At 37.3% G+C, this 20,335-nt stretch overlaps 1 pseudogene; it reads right to left on the reverse strand.

Annotated features, from left to right (window-relative positions):
• Nucleotides 1-2,645: 2,645 nt before the first annotated feature.
• LOC143600731 (malonyl-coenzyme A:anthocyanin 3-O-glucoside-6''-O-malonyltransferase pseudogene) lies at nt 2,646-4,039 on the reverse strand (annotated as a pseudogene).
• Between the last annotated feature and the right edge of the window lie 16,296 nt (nt 4,040-20,335).

The following is a 20,335-nucleotide window of genomic DNA, read 5'->3' on the forward strand; positions in this document are numbered from 1 at the left end:
GCCTCTTGCTCGCTTATATCATCAGAGCATTCTTTTGACCCATTCACCTTGTTGGGCCATTGAATTGGATTGGGCTGTTTGGATATAATTTGGGCTAGATCCGGTTTCATAACAAGCATCATATCAAATTTTATATGGTTAAATCACTTGAACCTGCCAAAATCACAAGATAATCGTAAAAACATCAAACTATAGAAATCCCAACAGCACAGGAAAAAAAAGAGTATACATCTTAATTAATTAAAACAAAAGGCAAAAGGTGAAACTAAACTCTCGACGTACTCGATGGCGCGTGTATCCATGAAACCATGGACTGAGGGTGCTATCTCGAAATCACGAAGTCGATGGTAGAGAATCTTTTGATGTGTCATAGGTAACAAGTGCCATATTCCTAGTCGTGAAAAGAAATTTTCTGTTGCCCAAAATACAAACAAGGCGGAACTCCTTGAAACAAGTGTATTCCAAAGGGATTGTGAATGAGCAGGCTATTGACCACGAGCCTTGTTCTTTCCTAACCGACAAAACAAATCTAGTGTCATCAATGGTGCTAAGCATGCAAAGGCAGCCTCCTATGGATCCCAGAAAAGGCTTCACCTGTTTGCGTAGATCATTGGGTAGTTTCATCCTTGAAAATACCACCTCCTCAACATTGAGGGCCAAGATCCCGGGAACACCATCATCTATTGATTTGGATGGCGAAGTTGCCCAGTACAAAAGCCGTCTAGAAACGTACCAGCACGATCACCCAAAATGTCCCGCTCCACGAACTGGTTTTAAGATCAAAGGCATCCCATGTATATCGGTCTGAGTGGCCGAAAACATCAGAGATAACAATCTTTAACTAATCATGATCTCCAGTTATTAACCCAAATACGTAAGGGATCTGTTGTTGGCAATTGCAAGAATCTGGAATTTCCAAACAGAAGAGTTTCTTTGATGCAGAGGTTAAGGGATTGTAAAGGACCAACTCAAAATAGTACAATGGTCTATATATTGTTACTAGCTTACATGTGTTTTTAAAATAAGATAATATATAATTGTCAAAAGAGGAAAATATTGCAGAGATATTCATGAGATCAGCTCATCATCATTTCCATATACAAACCTCAATCTACAGCTCACGGTTACAGATCCTTGCTTTCTTTCTGTATTTATCTTATGATTCTAGCTAATTAAAAATTGTTGTTGGAGTTAATTCCCGAACCGAGTTATGGGTCAGGAAGGTGGAGCCGGTTCGAGCTAATGGATCGATCTCATTAATTAAGTAATTATTATAATTAGAGATAATTATCTATTTTATTTATTAGATAGAGATGGAATTTTATTTAATAGATAAATAATAGTTTGTATTTTACTCTAATTGTAATCGAGCCTCTATATAACCCCAAAGCATTCATGTAAGGGTTATTGGAGATTTGATCAAGTTTTGAGTTATTTTCTTGATTAATAAAACTGGTGAGCTGTGCCAAAATATTCTCCGGTGTTTAATTTGATCTGAGCCATTAATTGTAACCATTTTCCTCTTTGTAAAATAATCAATCAAGCAATAAGAAATATTTTTACCAACAACAACATATAAATTTGTGATATATTTGGTAAACTAAATAATGACCGAATCGGGTTACATTTTAGTGCTAAAATTACATGGGTAAAACTGATTCAGTGTACCATTGTAAAATCCACATGATTTGGTTAGCAAAGTTACATTAAACTCAAAAAATTTGACTCGCCCATCATATATAAAACAAAAATTCAAACTTTGGGCAAACTCTTCAAGGTCATGTGTGTAAATAAAATGTAATTTTTATGCATAAAAGCTAGGGTTGATCAAAAATCAAACCATAGCTGAAAGCCAAATCATTAATTAAAAGGTTTATTGGATTTTAATAAGCCCTATTGACTGGTATTGGCCGATAATAATCCATATTCATTTTATCACCACTGGCGGTCCCAAATTTAAAAAAGTTACCCCCCAATGGTCCCCCGTTAAAAATGACTTAACGGCGTTATACTTTTTTTGAATTTCAAACTAATTTTTTAGGGCTTTTGATTGGAATGAGGATAGGAGTCGATTGATGTAAAACTTAGCTCAAAACGGTGATCTATACGACTTGATTTTTGTTAATTGTAAGTTCAAACACCCGAATTGAAGTATTGTTTCGTCATTTTGGAGCACCGTTTCGAACAAAGTTTTACATCAATCGACTCGTATCCTCATTCCGATCAAAAGCCCTAAAAAATTAATTTGAAATTCAGAAAAAAGTATAATGCCGTTAAGACATTTTCAACGGGGGACCATTGGGGGCCAACTTTTTTAAATTTGGGACCGCCAGTGGTGATAAAATGAATAGAGATTATTATCGGCCAATACCAGTTAATATGGATTATTAAAATCCAATAAAACTAATTAAAATTATGTGATAAATAGTTTGACATTTTTACCAATTGGTTTACATCTCCAAAGCCTAAAACGGACCAAAGCAAAAATAAATTAACAACAACAACAACAATAATAATAATAATAAACAAGTTACTAAACTAACTAATATAAAAAACAAAGCAAAGTTTTTTCTACTTAAAATAAAAACACCACTCATGAGAATTGAACATATAACATTTGGTTTTATCGATCAACTAGCACTCTTTTATAGAATGCATGATGCATCTAGATGTATGCTTCTAACCCCTCCTCAAAGGTACGAACAAAAGACTCCATCTCAGTAGCAGGAAGGCAAACGCCAATCTCCAGATCTTCATCCTTTCCTCTGCAGGCATTCATGGATATCGATTCATTATAATCAATCGAAATTGTTTCCAGCTTTTTGGGCTTACCCCACCCAAAATCCATGTCATAAAGCTTAAGCTTTGGTGTTCCAGCCACCCAGATCATTATCTTTGGAATCCCATTCGGAAACAAGTCTTCGAATGATTTGATTTCATTCATGTCTTCATTCATATTGGCTAAAGTCTTATGTAGATTTTCTCCTATCAATTTTGCAGCGGTCACGAACCCTTCTTTTCCAGTTAACTTTGTGCTGTTTTCTGTAGCCATACTTGCTCCCAAACAGTTGCCAAAATAAGCTGCTGGGATCATTGGATTCATTCTCGCCCTACAGTCGATGACGAAACCAAATAGTACTAACTCATCCATATCCTTTTTTGCCCTGCAACTCCATAAATCGGATTCATTGGATTCATTGCATGCTACCGTAAAAGATGATACATATGTTAATGGTGGTACTTGTGTTGAAACCAAAATTTTCAACCTATTGAGTATAGTTCGAGGCAATATAAAGGTTGCTCAAACTTTTGCTGTCGGTCGACATAGTTTAGGTGGTTGATACACTTCGTTAAAGTTTTCTACATTCGCTAACTTTAGATGGCCTTCATCTAGTTTCGGGTTTTTGATCAGTCTATCATAAATCGGCAAAGTTCCATAAGATAGAAATGACTCATCTGTCCCAGATTGAGCATTCGATGCCCACGCCTTCATGAAATAAAACCTGGTACTGGCATCGCCGAGGCAATGGTGATTTGTCATTCCGATAGAGATTCCTGAGTCTGGAAAGAGTGTCACTTGAACAGAGAACACGGGGATCTTTGTGGAATGTGAGGTTTTAACCGGCTCACCCAATAGAGGTATAAGGTCATAAAATTTCCCACAATCTCGAGGATGGTTTCCCGTTAGTTCGTCGAAATCAAGGTTGGATTCTGCGAAAGTAACATGAACAGAATCGCCTTCAACATAACAGATTTCGGGCTTTTGGGCAGAAGTAGGGAATACGATCAAGTTACCGGTGAAAGGAAAAAAATGTTGGAGGGTGATTGATAACGAGTGTTTGAGTTTTGGAATAATAGTTTCAATGAATTGTGTTTGTGTGATATTGGAGATCTCATAAAAGAATACATAGTGAACAGGAGGTTGCTTTAGCCAGCCGAAATCGTAGTGGGTTAGTGGTAACGATCTTTCGCCTTGGGTAGTCGCCGGGGGCGATACCCGGGCCTGTTCGATAACTCTCAGCATTGGAGAGGACCCCATTTGTTGCTGCTGTTTAAAATGTCTCAAAGGTAAGGCTGTTTATAAAAGTTGAGGTGATGGAAACACGATCTTTACTTTGGTAACTCTTTCTAATTGGACTAGGATACGTTAGTATATACAATTAATTTACTATGATTATATAATATCTCCTGTGAATTGTAAAGATATTATACCCTAATTTAGTCATTACTACGTAAATATATATTGTGGTAAATAATAAGAAGGGAGCAAGGATTCTCTGATTATCATTCTCTAAACTTTCAATACATATTTTTCTTTTCTAATTTCAAATTAAATAATCTAATTATTTTTGAATCACATTAAACTTCAATGTGACGTTACTTCATATGTAGTTGCAGTCCAAGCTTTTGAATTGCAGCCTTTGACACTTAGCAGTCCAAGGAAACTTCAAATTTATTGCAATAGGTTTTGTCCTGAGTTTTTGTCCCTTTTAATCTAATTATTTGACACTGTTTCAATAGTACGTGACGTCCGAAAAGTATATAATAACGGATTAATTATTTATTAATCATCCAGAAAGTGAAATATTGCCATGATCATGAAGTTGCCGTAGATAGTGAAGAATATAAATAACTATTATTAATGACAATTTGTGATTATATATAGTCTTGTGCGAAAAATCGTAATATATTATAACCTGTTTTCTATTTCCAGTTGATATGTAGAGTAAAAATGTGTTTAACAATCATAAAAATCTTTCTTATTTTAGCTTTTTAAAAGGGCTAAAAAAGCAGTTTTTCAAAAGTCCCAAATCCTGGCTTTTCAAAATGGCTTTTTAAATAGGCCAATAAGCCAATAAGTATTTTTCAAACTCTTTTCAAAATGGCTTTTTAAAAAGGCCAATAAGCCAATAAGTATTTTTCAAACTCAATCCCAAACATGCTCTAAATTACATTGATGGTTGCTATGACTTGGCCAAAATTTTCAGTTGATAAATAGTTCCAACCATCAAGTATGACAAGTTGATCGGTTAATTCAATAAGAAATGGGAGTTGGCACACGATTTTGTTAGTACCATCCAACCAAATCCAATTTAATTGTTTACTTATTCAATTTCAATGAGTGAATTTTCAAGTTCAACCAACCCATTTTCAAAATATCAAGTAGATTAATAAGAATCTTAAGAAAATCTTTCATTCGTCTATCATTATGGACAATCCCATCTATATTATCTATGAGATTAGAACCTGAACTCTATTTACGATTCAATATTTCTTTGTCATCGGCTCTTCTTATTTCTATTGATTTACGTCTAGCCTGTTGTTCTATTTTTTTGATCTTTTCATATAAATATTCTACATATTTTCACATCTAAGTATCAAATATAAGGCTTTTAACTAAGATCAATTGCTGAACTTCGGATCTATTTAAGAGGTAAATCAAGGTGTACCAGATAGCCATTCAGTTTTGATATCAACTTGGGGAAGGCTGGTGCGTGCTAAACCAAGGTTTTTACCCTTTTGACAATCATGCATATCACTTAAAGTTTAGTCTTGGTTTAGCACACATTGAATTTTCTTTTTTCTTTTAGAAAAGTGTTCCTCTTTGACTGGGAATGACCCGGATTCACCACAAACTTGTATCAACCTAATTTATGTAAAGGATTACCGGGGATCTATTGTGGACCCCAAAAGGACAGCGCAAATATTTCCGCTTAACCAATCAGACCACATATGCCCACTATTACATTGTGTTAGGTACTTACCACTAAGTGAGACCAATAGATGTGATAAATGATACGAGTCTTATTATCTATCCATCACTATAAATACCACATAATAGAGAAGAATCGGGTATGCTCGCTTAACTAACTCTTTGTTCTCGTACTTTTTCTTCTCTAAAGGAACTAACACTAATTTTTATGTAGGAGCATGGTTACAGGAAACACACCCTTTTTGTAACGAGACTGAAGGTTTCTGTTAGTCTAGGGTAAGCCAAGGTTGTATTTTGTTAGTCCAATACTCCAATACAATAGTACATTACATTATATCTAGGTTGGTTGTTAAACGACTATTGGAAACGACATTAAATAGTTATGTGATAAATGCTTCACTAATCGTCATAGTTATGTGATAAATGCTTCACTAATCGTCATCGACAGGGGCGGACCTACATAGTAGCCGTCGGGGTCCCGGGACACCAATGTTTTTTAAAATTTATTTAGAAGCGATATAGAAAATTTTTGAAGGACCCATATAAATTAACACTTGGACCCCATAAACATATTGCATATCCACTCTGGTTGGAATGAAACCTATTTTTGGAGTGAAAGGTCCCAGGTTCGAGACTCTTGTAAACTGATTTTACTCTATTTTTTTTGCTATGTTTTAGTCAAATTGGCAATATATATGGTCAATATAGTAATTAGGTTTTTTTAGTTTGTAACATCAGACCAGAAACAAAAGCTGCTTCTCAAGTCTCAACCCCTCCTCAACACTGCTCAATCCTCCTCAGTCCTTAGGACCGCCACCTGCCCAACCCCTGCTCGCTGCCGCGCTTCTCTGCTACCAGCCACCCTCTCGGCACTCCTTCTGATTTTGCCTCAACTCTTAGGTAATTTTAGGGCTAAAAACTACTCAATAAAATAAAAATGTCCAATTGATTGATTTTATGCAATCACATACTTAGATTGGTAATTCTATGTTGTATATTATTGTTAGATTGTGATTTGTTATGTTAAAAACTTGAATTTTAGGGTTAATTATGCAAGAATTATTGAAAAGTATGGGAAAAGGGTTTGAAGATATATATATATATATATACACACACACACACATATACATACATACATACATATATAGATTTAGAGAAGAGCCGTGCTATGGATTATGGTTTGAGGAGAGTAACATGGTTTAGATCGTGCAAAACGGCTCATTATAAGAATGTTTTAATTTGGCTCGGGTCAAAACGATTCTTCTTGCTAAGTTTTAATTTTGTTTGCGTCGAAACTGGCTTTGACCACTAGACTCTTGTTGAATTGAGTTGTTTTATGAAAGAAAAACATAAGTTAATTCTACTGTTTTGAATAATATAGCCCAGATGTTATTAAGAAACTTCACACAAACAGAATTTGTAATGTTTTCTCTTATTGTTTCGAATAACATCGTATTTTGTGTTTATATTATAATGATATTATTTTCTATTATGTTTCTCGACCCGCCCCGCCCCGACACAACCCAAACAGCGACCGGCCAAAAAAATTTGAACGCCGAAAATAATGGGACCCCATTGTCGAAAAATCCTGGGTCCGCCACTGGTCATCGATGCGTTTGAATCCTTGGTGAATACTAGTACAAAACCATACTAGTATGGTAGATTTTATGTATCGATTTTGGTTGAAAATAATGTACAAAATTAGTTTATTTAAATACTAGTTTATTGTTAGATCCTTGGAAAATAATGTACAAAATCAGTTTATTTAAATTTCAGTTTCTCGTGTTTATTAGTGTTAGTTCCTTTAGAGAAGAATAAGTACGAGAACAAAGAGTTAGTTAAGAGAGCATACCCGATTCTTCTCTATTATGTGGGATTTATAGTGATGAATAGATAATAAGACTCGTATCATTGATCTCACTTAGTGGAAAGTACCTAACACAATGTAATAGTGGCATATGTGGTCTGATTGGTTAAGGAGAAATATTTGCGCTGTCCTTTTGGGGTCCACAATAGATCCCCGGTAATCCTTTACATAAATCAGGTTGATACAAGTTTGTGGTGAATCGAACACTTTTCTAAAAGAAAAAAGAAAATTCGATGTGTGCTAAACCAAGACTAAACTTTAAGTGATATGCATGATTGTCAAAAGGGTAAAAACCTTGGTTTAGCACGCACCAGCCTTCCCCAAGTTGATATCAAAACTGAATGGCTATCTGGTACACCTTGATTTACCTCTTAAATAGATCTGAAGTTCAGCAATTGATCTTAGTTAAAAGCCTCATATTTGATACTTAAACTACAGCATTATATCCAAATTTTATACAGTTAAATCACTTGAACCTGCCAAAATCATAAGATAATAGTAAAAATACCAAATTATAGAAATCCCAAAAACACAGAAAAAAAGGTACACGTATAATTAAAACAAAAGGCAAAAGGTGAAACCAAACTCTCGACGTACTTGATGGCGCGTGTATCCATGAAACCATGGACCGAGGGTGCTATCTTGAAATCACGATGTCGATGGTAGAGAATCTTGCCTGAATCATTTGATGAGTCATAGGTAACAAGTGCGCCATATTCATGGTCGTGAAAAGAAATTTTCCATTGCCCAAAATACAAACAATGCAGAACTCCTTGAAACGACAAGTGTATTCCAAAGGGATCGTGAATGCGCGGGCTATCAACCACGAGAATGGTGCTAAGCATGCAAAGGCAGCCCCGCCTATGGATCCCTGAAAAGGCTTCACCTGTTTGCGTAGATCATGGGGCAAATTCTTCCTCAAAAATACCTTAACATGAATTTTTTCTTTCAAATAGGAAATTTTACAAGGTTGAAATGGTTTCTAGGAGAGAGAAAGGGTGGTAATGGTTTTTAAGAGATTTGTCATTTGAAATGGCGGATCTATGATTATATATAGGGCATGTCAGATTCTGTCTGGTGAGTTGGACAACGGGCTGGTGTTCCGCCATTTGAAATGGCAGATGTTGTACTTTTTTTGTGTGATCCGCCATTTCAAATTGCGGATATCACTTTTTCTGATCCACAACTTTGACCGGAGGTTCACGAGACCCAAAGTAGTCTACCCCTATATGTCAAAATTTCTTTTTAACAGGCATCTGCCATTTGAAATAGCAAGTGTCATCTAAACATTCCGTCATTTCAAATAACAAGTGTAAATAGTATCTGTCATATTTGACTTTTGATTTGATAACTCTAACGTTTAATTTTTCTTCTAATATTTATTGTATTAATATGTTTTTAATTTCATTTTATTTTTTAAATAGACATTATTTATAAAATAGTATACTTAATTATTTTATTAAAAATACTAATCTGTTTTTACTTTTATTAATTCATGGCATATATTTTTCATACTTACCACGTGAAATGACGGATATCCAGACGACACTTGTCATTTCAAATGACAGATGTCTGTTAAAAGACATTTTGACATATAGGGGTATGCTACTTTGGGTCTCATGAACTGCCGGTTAAAGTGGCGGATTAGAAAAAGTGACATCCGCCATTTGAAATGGTGGATCACACAAAAAAGTACCACATCCGACATTTCAAATAGCGAAGTACCAGCTAGTTGTCCAATTCACTGACATGCCATATATATAGTCAGAGATCCGCCAATTTAAATGGCAGATCTTTTAGAAACCATTTCAATCTTCTAAAATTTTCTATTTTGAAAAAGAGGCCAAGACCCCAGAAACACCATCCATGGATTTGGATGAAGAAGTTGGCCAATACAAAAAGGTGTCTAGAAACGTACTGGCATGATCACCCGAAAAGTGAGCCACCATCATGAGGTATCGTTTCCCCCTCCACGAACTGGTTTTAAGATCAAAGACGTCCCATCTATAGGGGTCTGAATGGCTGAAAACATCGAAATTAACAATCTTTAACTCATCATGATCTCCGATTATTAACCCAAATACATAAGGGATCTGTTGTTGGCAATTGCAAGAATTTCGATTAATTTCCAAACAGAAAAGTTTCTTTGATGCAAAGGTTAAGGGATTGTAAAGGACCAACTCACAATAGTACAATGGTCTTGTGAAAAAATTAGATTTAGGACGAGTAATAAGAGCCAAAAGTGTTGGAAATCAGGCCCTTGACCGAACACACAAACACAAGATCGAACAAACTTGTTCGACTCTTTTTTATTATTATAAAACCAAATCACTCAAATTACAATACCCATAACTATCTATTTATACTAAAACTTTAACTTGCTTACCAAGACTCCTAATTAGACTCAACCTAAGAAACCAAATAAATTTATAAAAATAATAAAATCTTATTCCTAATAAAAATAAAAAGTCAATAAATAATTCCCCAAGAATTATTTATAAACCCATTTGATCTTTATCTACTAAATTCAAGATTAACGTCTTCATTCTCCCCCTTAATTTCGAATTGGATCCCTTTCTTCACATCGGTACCATTAACGACAACTTCAATCCCTTGCTAGACACAACAAGATTCAAAGCCTCCCGCTTTAACGAATCTTCTTCCATCTGCCTACCTGCAAATCTTTGCTAAATAGATTTAACCCTTATTTGATCGTAATTTTAGCACCTGGTCACACTCTTCCTTGATATGCACACACTAATATCAACCACCAACAAAGACAATAGCACTCCACTATTTCGTCTTTTCGGTCACGAAACGAATTCCTTAGCTCCCCGCTTTTTCGTTTCTTCCACAACACACCCGTTAGTTTTTCCGCCACAAAAAACATAAGAGCGGGGAGAAGGCAAGGGACTGGTTTCCAGCAATTGGTATCAGAGTGGTTAAATAAACAAGCGGTTTTGAGAGTTGACCTTTGAGCAACGGAGCAGCCCCTGTAACGTTGGGGGCCAGGGAGAAAGTTCGATCAGCAACAGCAGGTTTTTGGTAGTGGCCGGCGGATGTAAAAGAGGTGATCCCTGTTCGTGTTAGGGTTGCTTTTCTTTTATGTCTATTCATCTGTTAAGCGACAACTGGTATTAATCCAGATTGCATAATAACGGGTCGCTTTATGAAGCATGGCACCTGTTTTTGTTTATAGTTTTCTACCAATGATACCAAAAAAAGTTTTCTTGAACTATGTGGTTTTAAATTGGATAGGATGATATATTGGACTATTCAAATATATCCTAAATGCAGATAGCGGATTTTGTTTACTCAGATTTGTATCGTGTTTTATTGTGTCGGACACTCTTTCTAGCCAAGGAAGAAAATCGCAGCGAGGAATTCGATTTTTACTTCAAATTTTATGTATGGCTATCGGCTTCTTTGGATGGACGGAAGTGGCTTGATAAACAAAATGGGGTTTTCACGGTCAATTCGATGAAATGCATCCCACCTAAACCACCAGAACCCAGTTTAGCATATTCGGCTGGAGGGCCACTTTTGAAGTTGCACATAACCGAATAATCAACACACCTTCGTTGTTATGCCCTTGTGTGGTGAAACCACATAGACAATGAAGCATATATTTTCACTTCTAGTTATGTAGCTACAATAATTTGGCAGATGGTTTCGAAATTGTGCAGTGCCCCTGTTGGGATATATTTTGTGGTTTATGCTTGTACTTTGGGCTTAGTTTGGGGTGCATTATGTAAACCGAGATCCTTATGGATCTCGGTGGGCTTTGGGCTTTTGTTGGGCTAGTATGTTGGCTACCTTATATATAGATCTCTTTGTATAGGGTTTACAAGGTCGTTCAATTAGGTTTTGGCCGTCTAGTATCGTTGTTGGTAGAACGAGTATTGTAAGCATAGTGCTTAAGCACCCGACGTTAATAATAACGTGTGTTTTGAAGCACTCCATCGTGTGTTTTACGTGTTCTTGCTTATTGTCTTGAATCATCTTGTGTTAGGATTCCGCACTAACATCAAGATACTTGATATCATATTGTAGTGATCCAGATTCGGGACTTACAATTGGTATCAGAGCCTTTGACCTATTCAGGCTCGTTATCGTGATATCAACGGATTCAAGATCTAAGTGTTTGGTGGTTTGGTTGTATTTCCGGCGAACTGTTGATCGAAGAAGAGAAAGGATTGCTTTTGGTGAAAGATTGATTTTGTTTTGGAAACAAATCAAATCCCACTAAACTCGGGAGTTTGTTATACTCAAAATCCAACTGAATCTCTAGTTTTCGGCCAAGGAAATCGGTTCTCGGTTAGTTTTGAGGGTTTTCGGCAATTTGTTCAAGTTTTCTTCTGAAATCTGATCGTTTTCGGTTAGATTTAAGGGTTCTCGGCCAAATTTTCTGTGGTTCTCGGTCAACAATCTCTGTTCTCGGTCACCAACCTTTATTCTCAGTCAACATTCTTTAGTTTTCGGTCAACTCTTTCAGTTCTCGGTCATCTTTGGTTCTTGGTCAACGCATACTGTGAACGTAGTTGGACCTGATCAATTTGATTTGGGCTTTGTGTATTGGACTTTAGAGTTTTCTGGACTTAAGATTTGTTTTGGCCTAATTAAAAATAAAATGGATCAATTAACTAATAATAATGGGTCATCCAATGCTTCACTCCATCAGGAACTGGATTCCATAATCGGGACCACCACTCGTGTGCCTCGTCTACTGTCTCATGAGGGGTTCAGCGAATGGAAATTTCGATTCGAGAAGTATGTCAAGATGAAAGATGCAAAAATCTAGAGAAGCATAGTTAGGGGACCCCAAATCATCACGTATCAATGTGAGAACTCAACTGAAGTTTTTGTGAAGCCTATTGCTATGTACGATGATGATGATCTTGCTAAAATTGAAGATGATGAAAAGGCGCTCTCAACCTTAACTATGGCACTCTCACCTGAGATTGCTCTGGGTTTTAGAGAACTTCAATATGCTAAGGAGTTGTGGGAGGCGTTAATTGAGGTGTATGAAGGAAACGAAGACATGAAGAGAAGTCGCCAAGACTTGCTGCGACAGAAATTCAATATGTTTAATCATGTTTTGGGAGATTCGTTGGAAACTCAACTTCAAAGGTTCATAGCTCTTGTGACTGAGATGAGATCTGCAAGCATCTATCTGGAAAATTCTGAAATAAACAACAAGTTGGTGAACTCACTGCCTAAAAGTTGGGATATGAATGTTGCCGTTATCAAGAAGACAAAAGATCTCAACAGGATGTCTATATCCGAGATGATGGCTACCATTAAGGCATGTGACATGGATGACAAGCAACGTGCTATAAATCATGCAAACTCCTACAGTGCAGCTGGGTACAACGTTGCTTCCAACAATGCCCTCATCTCACAAGACAGCTTCTCAATGTTTAAGGCCACTCAGCAACTTCCACCTCAAGGAAACTTCCAAATGTTTACGTCCACTCAAGGCAAATCTTCTTCCATCCCACCTCAACCAGCTCCAGTATTTTTCACCAAGTCTGCTCAATCTCCTGCTGCTAATGTTCAACCTCAATCATCTGGTGTTGCTCCCAGTCAGAACTCCAGTCAGAGTCCCTCTATCCCAAAGGAAACTCAAGAGAACATAGCTTTAATGGCGGGATTCATGAACTGCTACAATGCATTTCTAGCTGGTGATCTGGTTCAACCTGTAGTTGCTGCTGAGCTTGATCAAATCCATCCAGATGATGTTGAAGAAATGGATATCTCTTGGCAAATCGCCATGGTAGTGTTTCAGGCCAAACAATCAGAAGGTGGGTTTTAATAAGGACACTCTGAGATGCTAAAACTGTCACGATCCGGGTCACTTTGCTCGTGAATGTACCAACCCAGCAAAGGAAGGAAACACGGAGAGGGCACTGGTTCCAGTGGGAAATGCTAGAGGAGAAGTTGGGGGTAGTTCGGGAAATGGTGAAAGAAGTTTGGTTGCTCAACAATTTTCTTGGGATGATCAGATGGCTACTCTCAACATTGGCAATCAGACCGCTTATTTTATGTGAAAGAGTTCAAAACAAAAAACACATCACAATCGCCCCGAATGCTTTCAGTCTTTAGATAAATGGCTATCATGTGAATCTACGAGTAGATTACCGGACCAAACATATACAGGTATATTTCCTTCAAACTTGAGCAGTCGGCATAATTTTAAGCGAGAGTGAATATAAACAAACACATATTTTAACTTTTTGATTTTTATAAAATGATAAAAACGCGCACACACTATTTTTGACTTTTTGATTTTTCTATAAAATGATAAAAACAAACACACACTCTTTTTGTATTTTTCCTTTTTCTCCCCCTAGTACAGAAATTATGACACGAAGAAAAATTTATGTACACAATTTAAGCCTAAAAAATACCCAGTCATCAAAATGCAGCATCTTAAGAAATCCCACAAGCACATTAAATCTGGCTTTTCCGACCGGTTTTGTAAATAGGTCCGCAACATTATTATCAGTGTGGACCTATTCAAGATGAATCAGTTTCCAGTCGTAACAGTCACGAATAAAATGAACTTTGATGTCAATGTGTTTGGTTTTGGAGTGCTGAACAGGATTTTTAACAATTGCAATAGCAGCATCATTATCACAAAAAATGGGAGTGTTAAGAAATTCCAAACCGTAGTCCAGCAATTGATGTTGCATCCAAATAACCTGTGAACAGCAAGCTGACGCAGCAACATACTCCACCTCGGCAGTCGAAGTAGACACCGTTTATTGTTTCTTGCACTGCCATGAAATGAGACGATCTTCTAAAAACTGGCAGCCGGCAGATGTGGATTTCCTGTCAATGTCATCTCCACTATAATTGCTATCAGCAAAAGCATAAAGATCAAATTCTAAGTTTTTGGGATACCAAAGACCTAACTTCGGTTGTCCCTTCAGATATCTAAAAATGCGTTTAACAGCAATTAAATGAGATAGTTTAGGATTAGCCTGGAAACGAGCACATTAACAGACTGCAAACATGATGTCGGGACGACTGGCGGTGAGATACATCAGAGACCCGATCATCGATCGATAGTACGTTTGATCTACGGGACTCTCTTCAGGATCAGACGAAAAAAGAGGCCTTTCTACCATTGGAGTGGCGGCACTCTTGGAATCTTGAAATTCAAATTTTGCAAGCATATCTTCAACGTACTTTCCTTGATGCAGCAAAATTCCCGTCGAGCTCTGACGAACCTGCAATCCTAGAAATGTTGTCATCTCTCCCAACGAGCTCATCTTAAATCTCTTCTTCATAACCTCTTCAAATTCTGAACACAGCTTAGCACTTGTAGACCCGAAGATAATATCATCCACATAAATCTAAACCATAATCAAATCTTTCCCGATGGCTTTAAGGAACAGAGTTTGATCAATGGTCCCCCTTGTATAGCCATGAACCAAAGATGTGCCGTCAACGTAGCATACCACGCCCGAGGAGCTTGGTGAAGAACGTACAATGCTTTGTCCAATTTGTAGACATGATTAGGATTCTTAGATTCTACAAACTCCGGTGGCTGATCCACGTAAATCTCTTCCTTAACTTCACCATACAGAAACGCGGTCTTAACATCCATCTGATATACTGTGAAACCCATGAAAGACACATAAGCCAGAAAAATCCGAATGGCCTCAAGTCTAGCTACAGGAGCATATACTTCGGTGTAGTCTAAACCTTCAACCTGACGAAAACCACGAACAACTAACCGTGCCTTGTTTCTAACAATAACTCCCGTGTCATCTTGCTTGTTTCGGAAAACCCATCTCGTATCTAATGCTTTCTTTCCCTCTGGCAGTTCAACTAACCTCCACACTTTCAATTTATCGAACTGATTCAACTCTTCGTGCATGGCATCCACCCAACTTGGATCTAGAAGAGCCATTTCCACCGACTTCGGCTCAATCTGAGAGATGAAACAAGAAAACAAACAACTGTTTATGTGTCCCATCTGACTTCTGGTGGACACACTTGTTTCAAGAGGACCTATAACATTCTCAATTGGATGATTTCGCTGGGTCCTTGATGGAATTACATGTTCGGGAACGGTACCGGTAGGAGGTAAGTTTGACAGGTTCTCATCAATCTCAGTGAGGGGATTCTTCCATCCAGAAGCCATAGTACTGTGTGAGTACGAAGTGCTGGCAACGTATTCATTTGGAATGACATCGGGAAACAAGGTGCTCCCGAAGATTTGACGAATATGACTCTCCCCCTCAACTGTTGAAGCATTTTCTGAAGAGTTTGGAGAATATACAGTTTCCGTAACTTCTTTCGGCTGACTGACGGACGCGGGTGGGTTGTCATCAAGTGGTTCTGTGACATCATCATCCGGAAGAGGAGAGATGTGAGATACTGCATGTGGGTCTTCTTTCTCAGTATCTACTGTAGCACCACATGAAGTTTCTGTGTTGATGACCGGAAGCACATTGAACGGTTTGAAGAGTTCATTGTAATCGAATAACCAGTCCCGACCAACACAAGCATCAGTCTTGTTTTCTTTCAATCAACGAACATCATAGGATTCTAGAATCTGTTTAGTTGACTTATTTTAGACTCTGTAGGCGGTGTGACCAGCATACCCAACAAAATAACAATCAACAGATTTGGCCCCAAACTTCGGAGTAGACTCGAGATTCAGTAGAGTTGATGTGTGTCTAATAACCCTATAAATATGAACCTCACAACTAAGCTTTAATATTAAAACGAAAATCCTAAAACCACACACAACCGGCAAGTGTACCGATCGCAAGTAGTATAGACTTAGGAAGTCCGAGTATCGAACACGTGGACACGTCAGAACGCTAAAGATCACTAACCCTAGACAAGACCTACCTTATAATAATAATTATATTGATTTTTGATTTTTAAATACTTAACTGAACTAACTAGACTGACTAACAAAACTTACCAAAAATAGAAAACTTAACGGGAAACTAACTGTGTTAACTTAGGATGGAGAAAAACGTCTACCTAGGTCTGAATCAAATTGTAGGCCTAACAAGCTAATGAATTGAATGATATCTAGACACCGGTCCCTAAATATGACACGACTAAGGATCGCTCGGGCTCACTGGATTACCTCTCGGTCTCACACAACAAACCCTAACTACTCAAAATCGGCTAAAACGACCAAACCGGGAAACAATTGCTAACGTGTTCTAATGAAGGATCACCTCTCGGTCTCACCAACACTCGACCCTAATGGCAATGAATACTACACAACCAAGGATAGAGGAACAATTCAACTTAAACCAAAATAGATCAACTAGTCGCTCAAACACCTAAACCTAACAAGAAACGAACTCGCTCTCGCGCAATCCTTATTCTAGCATGCAAAGGCAATGAGACAACCCTAACTTCCTATCACCTCTCGGTCTCAAAAATGGTGTTTAACCGTTGTACTTAATCCAATTAAACATGCAACAAAACCCTACGGTGGTACCTACCGCAAACAAACCCTAAACACCAAGTCTAGAATCAAACAATGCACCGATCAATCAATACAAAACTAATCAACCGACACACGGGGTTTATGCAATGAATCACCAAAATTTCCAGCCATTAAACACAACCTATTTCATGTCTAAATCAAAATTTACAATAGCAATTAAGGTCTATTAATCAAACAATCCAACAAGCTCATCAAACACTAACAGGAATCATCATTCCTAGGTAGAACTAACAAGTTTAGCCAATAATCATCTTTGGACAGCCATGAACGTTAAATAAAACCATTAATAAACTCATACCAATCATCTTAACAATTTTCCAACGATCAACAATAATCATAAACACTTCAATCTCTAACACAATCGCAAAACAAATTAACAATTGATCAAGAAAATAAAGTTTGATGAACAATGAAAAAGATGTAAGGATATCGGGTGTTTCCGGGGCTGTTCTTGCTGTCAAAAACGATGGAGATTCAATCCCGAGGCTTGGTTCTTGTGTCTTCTTCCTTCCCTAGCCGCCACAACCTTCAAACCCTAGCCGAAAAAACTTTTTTTCTTTTTTTCTCCCCTGTTGCTGCTGCTGTTCGGCTGCTCTCCAGCAGCTCTAGGGTTTTTAAATTCTTTATATTATAATATTATAATAGTATTTGGGCCTCCATGATGCATACGGGTCGGGCCTTGAGCTTTGTCTTGAACTTGTATCCGTAAAAGGCTCATAGAATGCTCGAAAAGTCCCGGTTTTTACCTTTCTTTTACCCAAAACCTACAAGATTAATAAATGTACGTAAAACCTATCTAAAACGAGTTAAAACATATAAAATATAATATAAAACGTGCGGAAAATACGTGTGTTTTACAAGACATCAAGAGTACACGGACAACCAAAGGCTCTGAAGTGTGCAACAGTAGGCTTATGACCATATACGATCTCATATGGAGTTTTCATTTGTGATTTGTTAATAATCACCCGATTCTGAACATAATAGGCCATGTTGATAGCTTCTGCCCAGAAGAATAATGGCAGTTTAGAATCACACAGCATGGTCCTTGCCGCCTCGATAAGAGTCATGTTTCTCCTTTTAGCGACACCATTCTGCTGTGGTGTCCGAGCTGAACTGTATTGACCCCCTTTCTGAGCAAAAATAATTCAATGATGCATTCTTGAATTCCGTACCATTGTCACACCGAATGCCCTTCAGCTTCAGATTTAGCTGATTCTCCATAAGCATAACAAATCGCTTGATCAATTCTGCAGTTTCACTCTTATTTGACAAGAAAAACACCCAAGTAAAACGTGAGTAGTCATCAGTAGTAACGACAATAAGAGCAGCGAGAAAGACTCAAAACATGAACTGGACCGAAAAGATCCATATGCAGTAATTGAAACACAGATGAAATGGTGTTAAGCAATTTTGGTTTATGAGTTTTTCGATGATGTTTACCCTAAGCACAAGCCACACACTTTTCAATAGTAACAAAATCTTTGACGGGTAATGATGTGTTGTAAAACACGTATTTTTCGCACCTTTTATCTACGTAATATATTATATTTTATGTGTTTTAACTCTTTTTATATAGGTTTTACATAAGTTTATTCATATTGTAGGTTATGGGTTACAAGGAAGAAGAAACCAAGATTTTCGAGCATGTTAAAGGCCTTTTACGCATACAATTTCAAGACAAAGCTCAAGGCCCGGCCCGGTTGCATATTGGAAAAGCCCAAGACCCTATTATATTATAACATAAAATATTAAAAAAAAACCCTAACTTGAGCAGCTGCTGGCCGATCGCAACTTTCAGCAGGGAGGAAGAAGAGAAAAAGCTTTGGTCGGCTAGGGTTTTGATCGTGTGATGACTAAGGAAGGAAGAAGAAGCAAGAACCAAGTCTCGGGATCGTTTACCATCTGTTTTTACAGCCAAGAAGCAGCCATAAACATCATATATCCTTCCATCTTTTTCATTGTTCAACACTTTGATTTTCTTGTTTAATTGTTAACTAGTTTTGTGATTACTTGAAAGATTGATTTGTTATTGATTATTGTTGATCATTGAATGTTTGTTAAGATGAATGGTATGAGCTCAATGATATGTTTATTAATTGTTCATGGCTGTCCAAATAATATGAGAGGCTAAACTTGCTAGTTCTACCTAGGGATGATGTTAATTGTTAGGTTTTGATAGGTTTTATAGATTGTTTGATTGATAGACCTTAATTGCTATTGTAAAGTTTGATTTAGACATGAAATAGGTTGTGTTTAAGGGCTGGAAATATTGGTTAATTTATTGCATAAAGCCCGTGTGTTGATTGATTAGTTTTGTATTGATTGATCGGTGCATTGTTTGATTTTAGACTTGGTGTTTAGGGTTTGTTTGCGGTAGGAACAACCGTAGGGTTTTGTTGCATGATTATTTGGATTAAGTATAGCGGTTAAACACCTTCTTTGAGACCGAGAGGTAATAAGAGGTTAAGGTTGTCTCATTGCCTTTGCATGCTAGAATAAGGATTGCGCGAGAGCGAGTTCGTTTCTTGTCAGGTTTAGGTGTTTTGAGTGACTAGTTGATCTATTTTGGTTTAAGTTGAATTGTTCCTCTATCCTTGGTTGTGTAGTATTCATTGCCATTAGGTTCGAGTGTTGGTGAGACCGAGAGGTGATCTAGAATTAGAACACGTTAGCAATTATTTCCCGGTTTGGTCGTTTTAGCCGATTTTGAGTAGTTAGGGTTTATTAAGTGAAATCGAGAGGTAATCCAATGAGCCCGAGCGATCCTTAGTCGTGTCATCTTTAGGGACTGGTGTCTAGATATCATCCAATCCATTAGCTTGTTAGGCCTACAGTTTGATTCAGACCTAGGTAGACGTTTTTCTCCATCCTATGTTAACATAGTTAGTTCCCCGTTAAGTTTTCTATTTTAGGCAACTTTTGTCAGTCAGTTAGGTTAGTCCAGTTAAGTTAAAAGAATTCAAAAATCAATATAATATTATTCTAAGGTAGGTTTTGTCTAGGGTTAGCGATCGTTAGCGTCTTACGTGTCCACGTGTTCGATACTCGAACTTCCTAGGTCTATACTACTTGCGATCGGTACACTTGCCGGTTGTGTGTGGTTTTAGGATTTTCGTTTTAATTAAAGCTTAGTTGTAAGGGTCATTATTATAGAGTTATTAGACACACATCAAGTTTTTGCGCCGTTGCCGGGGACACGGTTTTAGGCGTTTTGAGAGCAATCCGAGTTAGGACTTACCTTGTGTGCTACTTGTAATTATTA

The sequence above is a fragment of the Bidens hawaiensis genome, unplaced genomic scaffold (assembly GCF_021521415.1).
Source record: "Bidens hawaiensis isolate Kalapana, Puna unplaced genomic scaffold, B.hawaiensis_p1.1 tig00001960_1, whole genome shotgun sequence".
Taxonomy (NCBI): Eukaryota; Viridiplantae; Streptophyta; class Magnoliopsida; order Asterales; family Asteraceae; genus Bidens; species Bidens hawaiensis.